This window comes from Hylobates moloch, unplaced genomic scaffold, assembly GCF_009828535.3.
Source record: "Hylobates moloch isolate HMO894 unplaced genomic scaffold, HMol_V3 SCAFFOLD_24, whole genome shotgun sequence".
Classification (NCBI taxonomy): domain Eukaryota; kingdom Metazoa; phylum Chordata; class Mammalia; order Primates; family Hylobatidae; genus Hylobates; species Hylobates moloch.
In genome coordinates this window covers 9,611,446-9,630,111 of record NW_026652299.1, presented here as the reverse complement: position 1 = coordinate 9,630,111, position 18,666 = coordinate 9,611,446, and the positions used below count along the sequence as shown (strand labels likewise).

Below are 18,666 nucleotides of genomic sequence, written 5' to 3'. Positions count from 1 at the left end.
TGCATCTGTGAAATATAAATATGAATATTTTCTTTCCTCATATCCGCCTATTTGAAAAGCCAAAGAAAACTGTCATTTTAACACTTAGTTGTTTCTCTGTCTTTGCTAAATATTTCCTGTAAAAGTTCTCATTGCCTGTTATTCTGTCTACATTCATAGTATCAACTACTTTATTTCAAAACAGGTATTTAAAAATTTATGTCTATTATATATAGGTATTTCTCTTAATATATAAAAAGAACAATCAACTAGCTATAAGTATTAGAAAATGAAAATGGAATATCCTTGTATGTGAGGACAGGCAGTTGTTGATATGGTTAGAAATAGAATCTTTGAACTCTCAAGATTTCTTAAATTTCAAGTTGACATCTATGAACAATATTGAAATAGAATGAAAGAATACATATACTTACCTGTTCCTGGCAGTTTGATGGCAGGGTGTGCTGTCTTAGATTTCTTGGGTTTTATGAGCCTTTTCTTATTTGTACTGTAGTCTGCAATTGAAAGTGGTAGACAAAGCCAGGCTCATATCTGTAACCCTGCACTTTGAGAGGCCAAGGCGGATGGATCGCTTGAGGCCAGGAGTTCAAGACCAGCCTGGCCAACATGGTGAAACCCTGTCTCTACTAAAAATACAAAAATTAGCTGGGCCTGATGGCACACACCTGTAATCCCAGCTATTATGGAAGCTGAGGCATGAGAATTGCTTGAACCTGGGAGGCAGAGGGGGCAGTGAGCCAAGATAGCGCCACTGCACTCCAGTCTGGGTGACAAAGTGAGACTCTGTTTTAAAAAAATAAAAATAAATGGTGGACAAGAGGAGGAAGGAATATGTATCTTAGCCACTCTATCATATCCACTCTATCTTTACCTGGCTTAAAAACATATTGCAATAACCTACCAAGGCTGCGATTGTTTTAATTCAGAGTGGCCCACTTAGGTGATAGGACTGTAATTAGATCCTCTCTAAAATAGACTATTGAATTTATATTCTATGTAATGTATGTGGATCCCAAGAACTGTCATTAATATCCTTATCTAAGAAAAGAATACACACACACAAATAGTCTCTGGCTAAAACCTCTTTTTTGTTTTTTTTTGCTTTGTATTAGTTAATTTCTAAAGGCAGAACTGATATAGTGGTAAGGAAGCAATAATATAAGTAGGCAATGAAAAGGAGGCCTTAATTTCCTTTCTTCCCTTTCTCCTTTCTATTCTCATTAATTTATTGTGTGCTTGTTTGAAAACCACAGTACTTAGGGATGGGATTACTCTAGTGGAAAATCATGACCCCTGTTTTCAAGAGCTATATGTCTAATGAGAAAATAGGTCTGAAGAGACTATTAAAAAGTTTCCTGCTAAGTGCTATAAAGGAAGGTATCCATAATGTACAGTGGAGGCTTTGATAAACATACATTTATTTTGCTTCCTGTGGAGCAAAAAAGATATCACCAAGAAGGGGACACTTCAGATGACTTTTGAATATTTTGCTAGGAATAAAAGTGAGGAGTGATCATTCTAGCAGACGGAACAGGACGTGTTGAGGCACGTATTGCAAGATAGTAAAGTGAAAAATGATTATCTGGAATTTTGAAAAATCAAAGGTGTCAGATAATGCATTTTTAAAGGCATACTAAAGAATTTGCGCTTTAAGTTGAAGGCAATAAAATATCTTATTTGAACATATCACGGACTAGCTAGGGACATAAAATCCATCCAATACACAGTTGTATCACCTGAAAGCCTACATCCACACTTCCACATATACCTTCTTGGATCTCATCTCTCATTTCTCCCTTTCCCATGGTCAAAACAGCCTAAATTCCAGATTCTTATCACAGGTTGTTAAAGTAATCTTTTAGCTATTAAAAAGCAACTTAAAGAATCCTACCTAGTTAATCCAGTGATCCAGGACAAAGTTTCCCTGACTGCATATTGCAATTCTGGATTCATTTCTAAATTCTGCGCTTACAATCCAAATGATTTGGTCCAATTACTTAATTTCTTCAAACCAGTATGTCCACCTGAGTGGACTCGAGATGATAACGCCAGGGCCTCCAATTGGGGTGCCAATTATTGAATCTTGCTGACATCTGCTGTCACTGTGCCAGACCCATCACTTGCAGAACACTCATAGGAATTTCCCAGGCAGCCTGTTGCAACCTGACTAATCTATTTAATGATCTGATCTCTTTAATGATGCCACGCTGTCTAGCCAGATTCACTGTCCACCTAGTCATGTTCTACAAGACACACTGTTGCTCCCAAAGGAGCAGATTGATTTAGTTGGAGACACAAGATACAGACACATTAAAAGAAGGTAACCAGAGATAAACAGCAGCATATAGGAATTACAAAGTTAAAAGTATAAAGTAAAAAATAAGTAATACAGATTTTGGAAAAAAATAAAACTGGTATAAAGGAAACTGTCAGAGTTAGAATTTCAGCTAAGCCTCAAAATATATCTGGTTTTCATAACAGTTACAGGATATTTTTGATAGAATAATATAAATATTTTTAAATCATGCTTGAAAAAAGTATATCTATTTTTGGGGATAATAAAAATAATCTGGTTACACTATGTTAGAAATTTTTAACAAAAAATTATACAGAATTTTCGAAAGAAATAATAATTTGTCAATTTCTTATTCTACAAAATGATAGGAAAAGATTTTATCTTATTTCTGGCGCTGAAAAATTAGAGACTTTTGAAAATGTGCTGGTAACAGGATAGATATATTCCAAATTTTTTGGAAAACAAAACTAGAAAAAACTTGATAACTAACAAAAAATAAACAAAAGAGAGACCAAGGAAATATATTTACAAAGGAAGATGACAGATGATAATAATAAGAACAAATGTACCTACTGGCCACAATAAATATGAATGCATTAAATACTCTAATTAAAATACATTGATTCTCAGATTGAATTTTTAACATTTATCTGCATGTTTTTTATTTTAAATATTTTTGTTCAAAATATTTATTGAATACACTCTATGTAACAAATAACGTGTGAAAATCCGGGAATATAATGGTTAACAAAATATCTATGTTTTTTTTCTTTCAAAGAAAAATAAATAAATATTTCCTTGATAAAAAAAAAAGAGGCAAATAAAAACCTACATATTTAAGAGGAACAGTACTTATATCAGAAACAATTGAATTCTTCCTATAGAACATGAATTAATAAAAGAGGATACATTATATTGATAAAAGTTAAGTAAAAGTAATTATTACCTCATATACATCTTTCAATGTAGTTTCAAATGCAAAACATATAAAGCAATGATCAAATAAGGGATATTACAATAGTCTACACAAAGATTTGATGGCTTTTTTTGAAAGATAACTGAGGTCATATTTGCTCAGAATTTATGAAATGTGGCACAAATCACTATGATTTTGATGAAGAAAATTCATACTATGTGAATAGAAGTTAAAAATTTATTTCTCCTCAATTTACCCTAAAATATAATATAATCTCAAATTAAATTCTCAGATAATTACTTCATTTGGAACTTGATCAAATGATAGTAACATTAAATTAGAAACAATAAATAGCTAAGAATTGCTAAGACAAGAGTCATTAACAAGAATAGAAGGACAGTGGTCATATTTGCTCTAGAAAACAGTATAGGAAAATACAAGCCATACCAATTAAAGAATAAACTAATGATGTAGGAGTAAGTAGAAAGACTAATTAAACAGAATAGAAATTCCAGAAGCTACTTTAAACTGAAGAATACAGTATATCATAATAGGGGCATTTCAATACATTGTGCAAAAGATGACTAGGACAATTTACAAATTATTGACAGACTTCTCATGTAAATATTAACACATTCTCTGCTTTAAATAGCCACACACTAAAAATTACTCTTAAAATGCCTGTGTCCAAAAGAAATTATCAAAGCTCACAGAGTCAAGTGCAAAAGCCAACCACAATAGATAAGACTTTGTAAAATGCCTTGCAAAGAGATTCCAAAGTCAGGTTTAGGAATTTCTTAAATATTTTAAAGGCAGAGAGCAAATTCGATAATCATTTGGGATTATGTCTGGCCACTGTCCAAAAACTGCATTAAGGGGTGTAAAGAAGTCGCTAAGAAGACTAAATTAATGTCTTCTGCCTAAGTCATTATTGGGAAGGCTTTAGGAATATTCCAACTGCTGGCTAAATATGCAACCTGTAGTTTCAGTTAGCTACTCAGTCCAAAATCTGGCAGACTGTAGGCATTTTATCAATTCTAAATATCCCAGAACTTGAGAACTATAGAACTGATTAATTTTGTTTTCAGTTTTGCAATTTACTAAATATAATCTGTAAATAACTAGAGAGAAGGCAAGTATATATGAGAAACTGCTGCTTATTACTTGACTTCAATTTTTGGAAGAATAAATATATACAAAATAAGGAATTTAATGTAATTTCTTTCTCGGTGTTTTCTTCAGAAGAAATACTTTAATTCAAAGGCACTAACAGTGTCACGGCAAGACTTTAAGGGGGGTTATCTTCCTCTAGAAATAGAATAGCAATGGTAAAATTATGTATTTGATAAACAATATTGTCCTCTGAATGAAGACTTCCAGAGTCAAGCTTCCAGACTATATATATAATGTACAAAGACGTTTTCAGATGGTAGCAAGCCCACTGTGAAAATAAACTATAAGAAGGGATCTTCAAAACTTTGAGTAGGCCGGGCGTGGTGGCTCATTCATGTAATCCCAGCACTTTGGGAGGCTGAGGCGGGCAGATCACCTGAGGTCAGGAGTTCGAGACCAGTCTGGCCAACATGGTGAAACCCCGTCTCTACTAAACAAAAATTAGCCAGGCATGGTGATGGGCGCCTATAATCCCTGCTACTTGGGGGGCTGAGGCATGAGAATCACTTGAACCCGGGAGGCAGAGGTTGTAGTGAACCAAGATCATGCCATTGCACTCCAGCCTGGGCAATAAGAGTGAAATACCATCTCAAAAAAACGAAACAAAACAAATAAGAAAACTGTGAGTAAACAGCAAATGAGAGATCTATTTTATTATGAGAACAGCAAGTTCACTGAGTGGAAGACACAAAGCAGCAGTTATAGGATAATGGGTTCCAGCCTTTCAGTCTTGACCCTGAAATACACCTGGGAAATATCAGTGATGAAAGAGAGCACCGGGGTAGGATCCAAAAAATCTGGTTTCTGTAGATTACAGATCAATTAATATGACGTCAGACAAATGATTCAAAAATTTTGACCATCAGTTGTTCACAAACTGAGGATAATAATATCGATTTGATTGAGTTAGAATATTTACATGAAATAATGAAAGTGAATGCACCTAGTAGAGTGCTTGGCTCATGTCTGAATTTATTTCTTGAGTCCAGTCACTAGATACGTCAAGCCATTGTACCACTCTAACTAAAAACATAAAAATAGGACAGTCTTCAGGATTTTAGTCATAAATATGAAAAGATCATTTAGATCTCATAAAATTTGTAAAAGACAATATTATAGCTCTATCACACATTAAAAATGAAAGATACTAATAACCGTCTAAGTGGGCCATGGTTTTCAAACAAGGCTGTACATTAGGATCACCCAGGAACTTTTAAAAAATAAAGATGCTACTGCCCTCAAAATTTCTAAAATCAGCATTCCATGGTAGGCTGGGAATACTTTCTTTGGTGTTGCCTGTGTAGATCTGACATGCACCTTGGTTGAGAACACTGAATGTAGGTATAAAGATACAAACTGCAATATAGTGTAAAAGAGAAGAGGTGGCAGAATATTCACTTGGGAGAGAGACAGAAAGCTGCCAGAATTAGCTGGGCGTGGTGGCTCATGCCTGTAATCCCAGCACTTTGGGAGGTCGAGGCGGGCAGATCACCTGAGGTCAGGAGTTGGAGACCAGTCTGGCCCACATGGTGAAACCTCGTCTCTACTAAAAATACAAAAAAAAAAAGATTAGTCCGGCGTGGTGGCGCATGCCTGTAATCCAACCTACTTGGGAAGCTGAGGCAGGAGAATTGCTTGAACCCTGGAGGCAGAGGTTGCGGTGAGCTGAGATTGAGCCACTGCACTCCAGCCTGGGTGCCAGAGTGAGATTCCATCCCAAGAAAAAAAAGAAGAAGAAGAAGAAGAAGAAGAAAGCTGCTAGAATTAGGATGAAGTTTGGATAATTAAGAATTTAGAAGTGAAATTGCAATTATCTCTCTTTTGATGAAAATAATAGAAGTGGAACGGGAAAGGAATGGGGAGAGGAGGCTCTAACTGACAGCAGTGATGACTTTATAAAGTGAATTACCTGATGAATTGCTTTGGCCCAAGGAATGGTACAAAAAGAGATTCAACATAATCTTCTATCAGCCAAGTTAAAATTAGACCAGTGTGTGTTCTAGGAAATTTAGGTACATGCAAAGCATCTTATTCAGTATATTTTGTTTTAATGCCATAGAATAAACGAGACCTGGTAAGAAAGCCTAGATGACGATACCATTTCAACACATAAGAGTTCAAAGATGATGTCTCTGATAACAATTTCTAGTTCCGCAAAGAGGCACCAGAGACTGATTATGATGAGCCATTTTACCTCACTATATTCTTATAGAGATTATCTTCTGGTTTGCAGAGGTTGCTACTGTTTACAAAGCCAGATGTTAGAGTGCCTCTACCCTTAGGAATCCTAGTAAGCCAGAATTTTATTTAAAAAGCTGTTTTCCCCCAATGTACCAAGCTAGAGTGTTTGCTGATGCTTTTGTCAGCATGCTCACAGCTGCTCACCTTACTTGAGCATTCCCCTGACATGGTCTGTTTTACACTTTTTGCACACTGTTGATTCTCTTCAGTTTCACATATAAAACCTGTTCATGAAGTTGCTCAGCTACCATTTATCTCTTGCACATATCCAGTCCAAGAGAATGATATTAAAATGAGTATTATGCCAATGTTAACAGACTTGAGTGGTACCCACGATGTTTCTGGGAAGACCAGTGGGAGGTCTATGTCTCATCTTTAGAGGAGGTAAGATGCAAAAGCATCTAGAGACACTGAATCATTTTAGAATGATTCTCTGGGATATTCTCTTGCAGCTCCTTATTTTATCAAGAAGAAATATAAATATCCAGAGACTTTATGGAAATGTTCTTAAGTTTACATCCCTAGTTAGTAACAGAACTGATGCTGGATTCCAGATGCTGTGCCAATATTCTAACCCAACACCACATTACGGTTATACCACATTACTTTCCTACTGGCGAATCTGTAAAAGAAAGTGAAAGTAAGTTATTAAAGCAAAATGCCTTTTCCTATTAAGCATTAAAACCTGATAGCAAGGGCAATGTCCAAACACAAGTATTTAATAATAGCTTGAAGTTTTCAAGAGAACTTCCTGTGCATAAGAATGTGTGGTATGTTGACTGACAGGGTTATTACAGCACGGAGACATCCCTAACAAGAACTAGATTTAAATAGAGTACATGGCAATTATAATGTGTCAGTGGCTAATGAGGCATTCTCTATTCTAAAGAAGAATCAATTCTAGGAGTCTTTACTAACACAGATAAAGCTCTACGTTCACACCGAAACTTGATATTACTTGTTCTGCAGTTGGCGTGGTTATGCTGGTAAAATGTCTATTTTACCACATATATGGATTTTACAGTGAAATCCTAATTTGGTAAGGCTTCATTTGTCAATCTTTGGATTCATAGAGTAAATTCAGTCTTACCTGATCTGCAGGCTGCCTTATGTAATTTCCTGGCCAAAGAAAGATTTCAAAAATGTTAGCAATAATCAATATCACCTCAAGGAAAGATAGTACCAGTGACAATAATATGATTATTGTCAACATATAATTTTGATGTCAGTATAAGGTCATTGGTCACAGCAGTGATAACCTCATGATCTGTCAGGTTCTCCAGAAATGTCCATAATTTTATGATCTCACATTCACTTTTCAACTTTTTAAAATCCGACTTAACGTGTTACCAAACCACTAAAATTTCCTTGACTGAAATCACCGGTCTTTTTAGCTTTCATGATCTAATCCAAACACATTTTCATGATCACACAAAATTTCCTGATCAAATCCAAACAACACATTTCATTTAATTTCCGTGGAACATTTCGGACCTTTATTTTGAAACGTTTTTCTTCCTTGACTTCTGTAAAACTCTCTTCATTATTTTAATTCAATAACAGGTTCTTTCTTCCTAGATTCTCTTCCTTCTTCTATGATTCAGTGCTCACAGAAGATCATAGTCAGACTTGTATTGTATTTTCTCTTTCTACTTTAATTTGCTCTCTAGCTTATTATTTCCACATCCGTGGGGCTTGGACATTTCCTGTTTCTGTATGGCCTAAATATAGTCTAAGCATCTCTCTTCTCTCTCTCTGTCTCTCTCTCTCTGTCTCTCTCTCTGTCTCTCTGTGTGTGTGTGTGTGTGTGTGTGTGTGTGTGTATGAATCTACAGATATTTATTCGTGTGTGTGTATATATATATATATTCTTATAAACACATTTAAACACCTTTTGGGCCGAGATCTTTTCCTAAACCAATTATTTTCACTCTAGTGCTTGGTCACCCACATTTCTCATTACAGAGAATGCCATTTATGCTGTCCCCAAGCCAGAAATCTAGAACCATCTTAGAGTTCTCCCTATTCTTCACTGCACATTTAGTGGATCAAATGAACATTCAAGGTTTCCTCATTCTCTGTTATAAATATAATGTGTATCTGCCATTTACGCTCCACATCCACTGCTATAACCCTACTTCAAGTTCTAATCGCTGCTCACCTAGACCCTAAAATAATAGACCCTAAAATAAACTCTTGTCTATTTTATTTTCCAGCTTCGTTCCTTTCGAGTTGGTCTTCTACGTTACTGCCAGCATAATCTTTCATTCTGTAAGGCAAACTGAGTGAAATGTCCAGTGTCATATTTACTCACCATGTGACCTAAACAACTCATTTACATCCTCTTGGCCCCATTTTCCTCATCTGCAAATGGAAACATTAGTATCTACTAAAATTATCGATACATATATCCCTTGACTTCTTGAGCCAGAAGAAAAAAATGTAGGCATCATTTCCTTTACCAACTCAATCTATGGATAGGAAAAGACTAACGTACCCTTTGTTTGCTCAAGGTCACAGAATGATTTTTAATGTAAAAATAGGAATAAGTTATCAATCTCTTGGTCCTTAGTCCAGTGTTCTTTCAATTCACCTACAGGTCTTTAAATATGTATCATGCATATTATGTCATACTGTTAAAGATATATTGAAGAGGATGTTCTCAATATCCCATGATAAAACATTATAAATATTGATTATTGAACAATAGCCTTACAAGAAATTTCTTTGAATTAATCACGCTAAGCTGGCAGCTACACCTTAGTCCATCATTTTGTCTTGTTGTTATCCTCAGCTTTTGCTTAATGGACTCCAGAATGTTACATATATCTTTTGCCCAGTGGGCTGAGTGAAAACAAATACTGGATGAGGATTTCAGTCTAATGAGTAGAGCATGCCAGAGGCATGCACAGGAGTATATATCACCCTGCCACTGGCTGTTTTAGGGTGAGATGCACTTTCTTCCTATGTTCCCAAGGCTAGAACAAACAGGTCATTTGACAACAATCTTCAAGATTATTGTATTTTATCTAGTAAAGATAATCAACGTATAGAAACCAACGTCTATTGCTTTTACAAACAAGCAAAACCCACCACCAAGAGCAATCACCAGGGAATAGTTTTGGGAAAATGTGGATACAATAAATAATTCACGTTCACTTTTCACAGAATCTCTTTACTTTCTGAGTGATTATGTTTCTTGATACCAAAATTCTCCCTTCCTTACAATACACACATACTTCTTATTGCATTACTTTAAGCGTAACTGCTAGAATATACTGTTTACCTTCATAGACTGAAAGAGGAAATCTAGTTTGGAAAATTGCAAAGGTTATCAAAAACTGTTAAAATCCCTTCTCCTCCTCATCATCATTATCATCACCCCCATCATCCTCATCATCACCGCTATCATTGTTGTGTCATTTTATATATTATTTACTGAATGCTTAGTATGTGTCTGACTCTGAGCTATGTGCTTTATATGTATGTACATAAATAACCAGTTATTGTAGGCATTATACGGGTTCATTTTACAAATTAAAAAAAGAGAAAACTAAAGAAGGTTAAGTATCTTGTGCATGGACCCATAGTAGATGGCGGGCCAAACTCTTTATTTTAATTATTATAATTATTATTATTATTATACTTTAAGTTCTAGGGTACATGTGCACAGCGTGCAGGTTTGTTACGTATGTATACATGTGCCATGTTGGTGTGCTGCATCCATTAACTCATCTTTTACATTAGGTATATCTCCTAATGCTGTCCAAACTCTTAACTCCTATGACTTAAGTGCCCCTCTCTCTCTCTATCTCCATATCCAAATATTAAAGTTTGGGGCTCTTTTTTTAAAGAAAAATAACAATAACTTTTGGAGGAAATTTATCTTAAGGAAAAAATTTTAATTCTATATGCAGGAAGATGCACATTACAGCAGAATCAAAAATATAAAACATTTTTAAAGTGCAGAAATTAATAGTTAAGTATAATATGGGCATATGAATTTTATTAAGTAATAAGCATCGCTTAGCCTTTGTGAAAATCTTAGCAACATGAACACATGCTTATGATAAATAGTAAATGAAAAGTTCAGAATACTTACGTCTGCACTAAAAATATAAGCATGACGACCATACTGGATATTTAGATGACTGAAGAGAACAGGGAACAGTGACAAGCAGGGAACATTTTCTGACTGCTCTTCTTATATGTTATTTCTGATCCTCTTAAAATGGGATACTTTAAAAAATTTAACTGTTAACTTGATAGATTATAACAGGTGATAAACATTGTTAAAGATTTCCAAAGAAAACTGACATTTACGAAGGAGACATTTTTTTAGCAGTACCAATTTTGTCACCTTTTTCACAGAGATAAGGAAAATTACTCTATGCCTTATTTGGTTTAAGGTTAGCTATTGTTTTGTTCTAGTTTCTCTTCGTTTTTAAATATTTTTGGATCAAAAATTAAAACTCTTCACTATACTCTCCAAAGGTAATGGGGACTTCAAAATTGATAGGAGCATTGGAATTCCTAAAATAATAATATCTTACATTTTTTATTTTCATAAATATATCAAGGATATGGTGTGAAAAATGTTTCTCTTGTACATTGATGTTTATTTTGAGAAAGATTTTTCTAGCAGAGTAGAGTAAAACAAAAAGTGTTATGACAACTTCTATGCAAATCAATGCGTAGTTCATATCCATACATTTGAATCGTGTATCATTTGCCAAAAGTTTCTTCTAGTAAGGACCCTTTAGATATTTATAAGTGATATAACTTCTCAAATTTTCTCAATTACTCATACACACCTTTGAACTAAATTTTTTCTGTAAAAACTCAAAGTAGAATTACTAGAGAGGGAGATTTAATGGAATATTATGTGTAGCAATAACAATGGATCCTGAGAAGCGGAGATCTGTGGATGTCCTTGCCGACTGACACTGAAACCCAGATCTAAGATTTTGAATAAGTCATCTGGACTGGTATTAAAATCACCAAGTCATAAAATTTTCCTCCCAAGAACATTTGCGCTCCCATGTTCTACTACTATTTGCATTCATTCACAAATTATTGAGTCTAATACAAAACACCAAAAATCAATCAATTTGTTTTAGTTTCTGCTTATGGCTTTTTAAAAAGTATTAGGTAAACTTAGTCAAGGATGAAAACAATATTCGACATCCCTATTTTCTATATTTTATGAGTTTTGCCATATTCCACTTGTCTGTTTTTAAAAATTTTAATAGCAGTTTTATGAATATAGAACAAATACTATAAAATTCAACCAAAATATGCAGTTCATAGTTCTATTTCTTTCTTTATTTCTCTCTCTCTCCTTCCTTCCTCCCTTCATTCCTTCCCTTCCTTCCTTCCTCCTTTTGCGTCTCTCTTTCTTCTTTCTCTCTTTCTTTCTTTGTTTCTTTCTTTCTTTCTTCTTTCTTTCTTCTCTCTCTCTTTCTTTCCTTCCTTCCTTCCTTTCTTTTTCTTCTTTCTTTCTTTTCTTTTCTTTTTTTCTTTTCTTTTCTTTCCCTCCCTCCCTCCCTCCCTTCCTTCCCACTCCATTGCCCAGGCTGGAGTGAAGTGGCACGATGTCTGCTCGCTGCAGCCTCGACTTTCCAGGCTCAGGTGATCCTCCCATCTTGGCCTCCCAAGTAGTTGGGACTATAGGCTCGTGCTACCATGCCCAGCTATTTTTTTTATTATTATTTTTGGTAGAGACAGAGTCTCACTATGTTGCCCAGGCTGATCTTGAACTCCTGAGCTCAAGCAGTCTGCCTGCCTCAGCTTCTCAAAGTAATGGGATCACAGCCATGAGTCACTGCATCAGGCCCAGTTCACAGTTCTTGAAGTGAAGTGTGTTGCTACAGGTTTGTGCAATGATTACCACTGTCTTCCTTAAAAACTTTTCATCACCCCAAATAGAATCCCCATACCCATTAGCTGTCACTCCCCATTTTCCCCCTTCTCCTATCACTGGCAATCACTAATCGAACGCCTATTCCTATGGATTTGACAATTCTGGGCATTTCATATACATGGAATTACACAATATGTGGCCCTTTTTGACTGGCTCGTTACCTGAGCATGATGTTTCCAAGGTCCATCCATGTTTTAACATCTATCGGTGCCCTCCTTCCTTTCCGTTGCTTAATAAGAATAGACTTTGTGGATATCCTATGTTTTGCTTATCCCTTCATCAGTTGATGGACATTTAGCTTTTTTTTCACTCTTTGGCTATTATGTATAATGCTGCTGTGAACATTCACTTACAGGTTTTCGTGTGAACAAATGTTTGAAATTCTTTTGGGTATATACACTGGAGAGGAATTGCTGGATCATATGGTAACTCTATATTTGGCTTTTTAGGAAGCATCAAACTGTTTTTCAATGTTGCTGTACCGTTTTACAATCCCACCAGAAGTATATAAAATCCCAATGCCTCTGCACATTCATCAACAGTCGTTTTCTTACTGTCTTTTAAAAATTTTAGCTATCTGAGTGGATGGGAAGTAATACCACATTGTGGTCTTGGTTTGCATTTTTCTAATGACCAATGACATTGAGCATATTTTCATATACTTACTGGCTATTTATTTATTTTTTGCCTTTAAAGAAATGCCCTATTTGAATGATTTTCACATTTTCATTTGCGATGTCATTATTTTGTAGAATTGTAAGGGCTGCAAAAAATATTTGAAATACATGACCTTTATCACTTATAGTATGAATAATTACATGCTCCCAATCTGTGGTTTGTCTCTTCACTTTCTTGATGGTATACTGTAAAGCACAAAAGGTCATAATATTGATGAAATCCGATTTATCCATTTTTTTTAATTCAGTCCCCTTTTCTTTTAGTGGCAAATCTAAGAAGCTATTGCCTAATACAAGGTCATAGATTTTTTTTGTAAGAGTTTTATAGATTTTAGTTCTTACATTCAGGTTGATGACCAATTTTGATTTAATTTTTGTGTATGGAGTGAGGTAGAAGTCAAACTTCATTCCTTTCCTGTGGAAGTCCAGTTGTTCCAGTACCACTATTTGAAAAGGCTTTTTTCCCCCCAGTGAGTCACGTTGGCAACCTTGTGAAAAATTAATTGACCATAAATGTAAGAGTTTATATCTGGAAATTTCATTCCATTGATCTATATGTAAATTTTTGTGCCAGTGCCATATTGTCTTTATTTATTAAAGTTTGTAGTAAGATTTGAAATCCATATGAGTCCTCTAACTGCGTTCTTTTTCAAGATTGTTCTCGCTATTCTGTGTCCCCTGCATATACATACAAATGTTTAGATGAGGTGATTCCTTTGTGCAAAAGGAAAGCTGGGTTTTTTATAAAAACTGAATTGAATTATTGTTCTATTTTGAGGAGCATTATCATCTTAACAATATTGCATTTTCTGATCTATAAACATAAGGTGTCTTTACGTTTATTTAAGTATTTTTTTAACATTTTTCAACAATGTTTGTAGTTTACAGTGTACAAGTCTGCACTTCCTGTTAAATTTATTTCTAAGTGTTTGGTTATCTTCCTTTGGATGATGTTCTTTATTGCAAGTAAATAGAAATAAAATTGATTTTTATACATTGTTCTTGTATCCTGCATACTTTATGAGCCAATTTATTAGTTGTAATAGATTTCTTAGTGGATTAATTAGGATTTACCATATACAAAATAATGTCATTTGCTGAAAGGGATAGTTGTGTTTCCTCCTTTCCAATCTAGGTGTCTTCTTCTTATTTTTCTTCTCGTATTATTCTAGCTGGGACCTCTAGTACAATGTTGAGTTAAAAATATTTGTTGTGGCCGGGCGCGGTGGCTCACGCCTGTAATCCCAGCACTTTGGGAGGCCGAGGTGGTCGGATCATGAGGTCAGGAGATCGAGACCATCCTGGCTAGCACGGTGAAACCCCGTATCTATTAAAAATACACAAAATTAGCTGGGTGTGGTGGCAGGTGCCCGTAGTCCCAGCTACTCCGGAGGCTGAGGCAGGAGAATGGCATGAACCTGGGAGGCAAAGCTTGCAAGTGAGCTGAGATTGTGCCACTGCATTTCAGCCTGGGTGACAGAGCGAGACTCCGTCTCAAAAAAAAAAAAAAAAAATTGTTAATTTTATTGAGGATCCTTTATATGTGATGAGTTGGATCTCTTCTACTGCTTTCAAAATTATCTCTGTCTTTTGAGTTTGAGAGTAGGTGTGTATTTCTTTGAATTTATCCTAAATGGATTTCATTGAACTTTTTGTATGTGCAGATAAATATTATCATCAAATTTGAGAGATTTTAAGCCATAAATTCTTCATATATTCTTTCTACCCCTTTCTTGCTTCTCCTTCTGGATATTCTATTATGGATATATTGTATGCTTGACGGTGTCCACAGGTTTCTTAGGCTCTGTTCATTTTCTTTTCTTTTGTTTTTCCTTTCTCTTCCTCAGACTAGATAATCTCCGTTGGCCTATCTTCATGTTCAATTATTTCTTCTGCTTATAGCTGAAATCTATTTCTAATTCCTCTATTTTATTTTCATTTCAATTACTTTAATTTAAATCCAGAATTTCTATATGGTTTTAAAAAATAATTTATATCTTTTTATTGACATTCTGTACATGGTGAGGCATCATTCCATATTATCCTTTAATTGTTTAGATACAGTTTTCTTTTTTTTTGGTCGTATTTATAATAGCTGTTTAATGTCTGTCTTGTCTAATGAGTCTAATACCTGGGCTTTTTCAGGAACCAGTTTCTTTTGACTTTTGTTTTTGTTTTTCTGTGTATGGGTTATACTTTCCTGTTTATCATGTCTTATATATTTTTGTGGTTTTGTTTAAAAATGGGAGATTTAAAATAATATAATGTTGCAACTCTGAAAATCTAAGTTCTGTGCTCCCGCATTCTGTGCTTTCCTATGGGTTATTATTGTTGCTCATTGTTGGTGGTGGTGATTGTGGTTACACGTTTTTGTTTTGAGACTTTCCTCAACTAATTCTGTAAAGTCAGTCTTTTCATATGAAGCTACTTAAGTTTTTGTTCAAGTATGTATGTTAGTGTTCAGATGACGACTGGACACAGATTTCCTTAAGTGCCTGGAACCACCTCCCAGCCTTTGCCAAGGTGCTGTATGCATTGGAGCATGCCTGCAATGCACCAGAAGACAGTATACAAGTCTGCCTTTAGCCTTTATTTCCACTTGTGCAGAACCTGAAGTTAACCAGGGATGAGAGATTAGAGCCTTCTCAGGACTTTCCTTCTAGAGTCCCAGGAAAATGTTGGTCCTTTTCAAAGCCCTGTATAGACATCTAATTCTCTAACTTTCCTTTTTAAGTTTTTTTTTTTTTTTTTTTTTTGTCAGATTTTTGTTAGTCTCAACTGTTATCACCACCTCAGGGATCTTTGATGTTAAATAATTGTACCTTTTGGCTTTGACAGATGTCTAGGGAAGAGTGTTGGCGATGCCTGAGCACTGAGTGAGGTCAACGGAAGTCAAGCCCCTGGGTGGGGGATCTAGATAACTGCTAGACAGGTCAAATCATCATATTATTTTGGAACGGGCTTTTTGTGGGGCTCCATATGGGAAAAGTTATAATGGAATCCTTTCTTTACAACAACTGACATTTTGAGAATAATATTTAAAAACTCAATAAAAAATGTAGGTAATTATGTTTCAATTTTGGAAGTGGAAAGCCTTTTAAAATAAAAACAAAAAGATCTAATTCTAAATTATTGGAAAAATCTGCTGATATAAAAATTAAAAATATTTTATCAAAACATGACTTAAAATGAAAAGATAAGTTATAAAAGGTGAACATATATTCCAAGTCACAAAATTGACAACGGATTGTATAAAGAATACCAGTCAAATTTAATGAACTAGAACAGTGTACAAAAATGAGTGTTACGAAGAGAAAATTATAATTTCCTAAATATTATATGAAGCAAAATGCCTTTGTAAAATGAGGATAAAGGAAATACTCCTTTATCCTCATAAGAATGTAAAGCAATATTATGATTGCATGTAACTTACAACATAGCCTTAAAATATTTACAGTAGATATGGTAGAAATACAAAACTGAAATAGTCAAAATATACCTATTTAGATGCTGAGAAATGAAATTGATTAAAAATGATCAAGAACACAGAAGGTGTAAACAATATTAAATAAAAGCTTTGTATGATAGACACATATGAAAACTTGTATCTATTTTTATTAACTAATTTTTTTGTTAAACAAACATAGGTAATTTTTAAAAACTGACCACTTCACAAAACATTTCATAATAAAGTGCATGTTCTTTGGCCATGATAAAATAAAATTAACAGTTAATTCTACATAGTAGCATATGTTTAGAATCTTAAAAGAAAAAAGCGTGTTTACAATTCTAAAAAATTAAAAATGGAATTATAAATTATTTTTATTTGAAATATAATAAAAGCAAAAATTATCAAAATTTGTAAATATAGATAATGCAGGATATTGAAAGCATTAAGTACACTTATAAAAAAATCAATAAATGAACTAAATGAACTACGCATTCAACTAAAAAACTAGAAAACAAAACAAAAAAAATTACCCAGGATGAACCGAAAGGAAAGAAACCAATAAAAGCAAAAATCAGAAGTTAGAAAACAATAAAGTCCAGGTAATCAAACATAAGAGCAACAGCAGAAGTTGATTCACTGAAAAGATTCTAGTAGAAACAAAAGTACAATTTTAAAAAATATTAGAAGCCAGAAGAAGACATAGTTACAAAGTTTGCAAAGCATTTTAAATATTTAAGAAGTCTAACTCAATAATAATACTTGAATATTTTGAACAAATGACTAATCATTCAAGGAAGGAAACATAAATCATTCAAAATTGATGCAAGGTAAAAAGTAAACTTAAATATTATAATAATTAAGTAAATTACAGTGGTAGTCAAGTATTTTACAAAAGGAGGCACAATACCTTACAGGTTTTTGTTCCCTAAGCAAGTGATGATGAAGAATTCATATCTTACACACAATGTTTCAGAGAAAATAATAAATAGGAAAACGACTCGGCTTATTTTATTATTCTGGTATACCATATTATAATTGAACAAAGATAACATAGGAACAAGTTATAGGTTTTTTTTACTTACCAACAGTGATGAACAAATCTTAAATACAATAAAACATTATAAATCAATGCAGCACAAGATTGGGAAAGAGGGAGAAAGGAGGGAGAGAAAGAGAGAAAGAAACGAGACACAGAGAGAGCGGTATTAATGCATAATGCATGTTGGGCAGGTAGAACTTATCTGAGAATATAACGATGATTGGATGTTAATCAAAAACATTAATTTTTTTCACAATATTAAAGGATTCCATAACCACAACATAATTGCAGATTTGACTAATTTAATGCATCCATATTTAAAAATTTCTAGCAAATTGGAAAAAGAAGGAATCTTTCTCAGCCTGGTAATATATATTATAAAAAGGAAGAAATAAAGTTCCCCTTGTTTTTGTATGAGGTTTTTTCTAGATATAACCAAAACAATTTTAGAACTAGTAATCTTATATTATTAGAGAATTTACACATTTTAGTAACTCAGAGATTTTGGATACAAGATAAACATACAAAAATATAGAGCATTCCTATACAACAATCAATGTTCTTTTCAAAACAGCAGCAAGGACTGTAAATTTCCCACAAAAATATCTAAATGTTGTGAAAGTTGATTGTATAAATGTAATAAACAGTGTTATAGACTCACATAATATAATAAATGAAAATATAACTCTTACCTTCTTTGAGAAGAGAAACAGCATAAAGAAGTCATTTTTTCACAAATCTTAGTCTGTACATTTGATAATGTAAGTTGAACCATCTGATACTGCCAATATTTAACCATTTTATATGCACAAATATTATAATTTGACAAAATAATTACACAATGCTTATGAAATATTAATTTCTAACAAAAGACTATATAATTCTTCAAAAAATAGAGGAAAAAAGGAAGAGCAGTAGGAGAGGAAGGGAGGGAGATAGAGGGGGAAGAA

General features: G+C 34.0%; 1 long non-coding RNA gene across 1 annotated transcript in view; it reads right to left on the bottom strand.

Annotated features, from left to right (window-relative positions):
* Positions 1 to 419: 419 nt before the first annotated feature.
* LOC131382423 (uncharacterized) overlaps positions 420 to 18,666 on the bottom strand; it is a 34,417-nt gene continuing 16,170 nt past the window's right edge. Inside the window, exon 3 of the long non-coding RNA XR_009211893.1 lies at positions 420 to 494. This is a non-coding gene — a long non-coding RNA (uncharacterized LOC131382423). The remainder of the gene's footprint in view (positions 495 to 18,666) is intronic.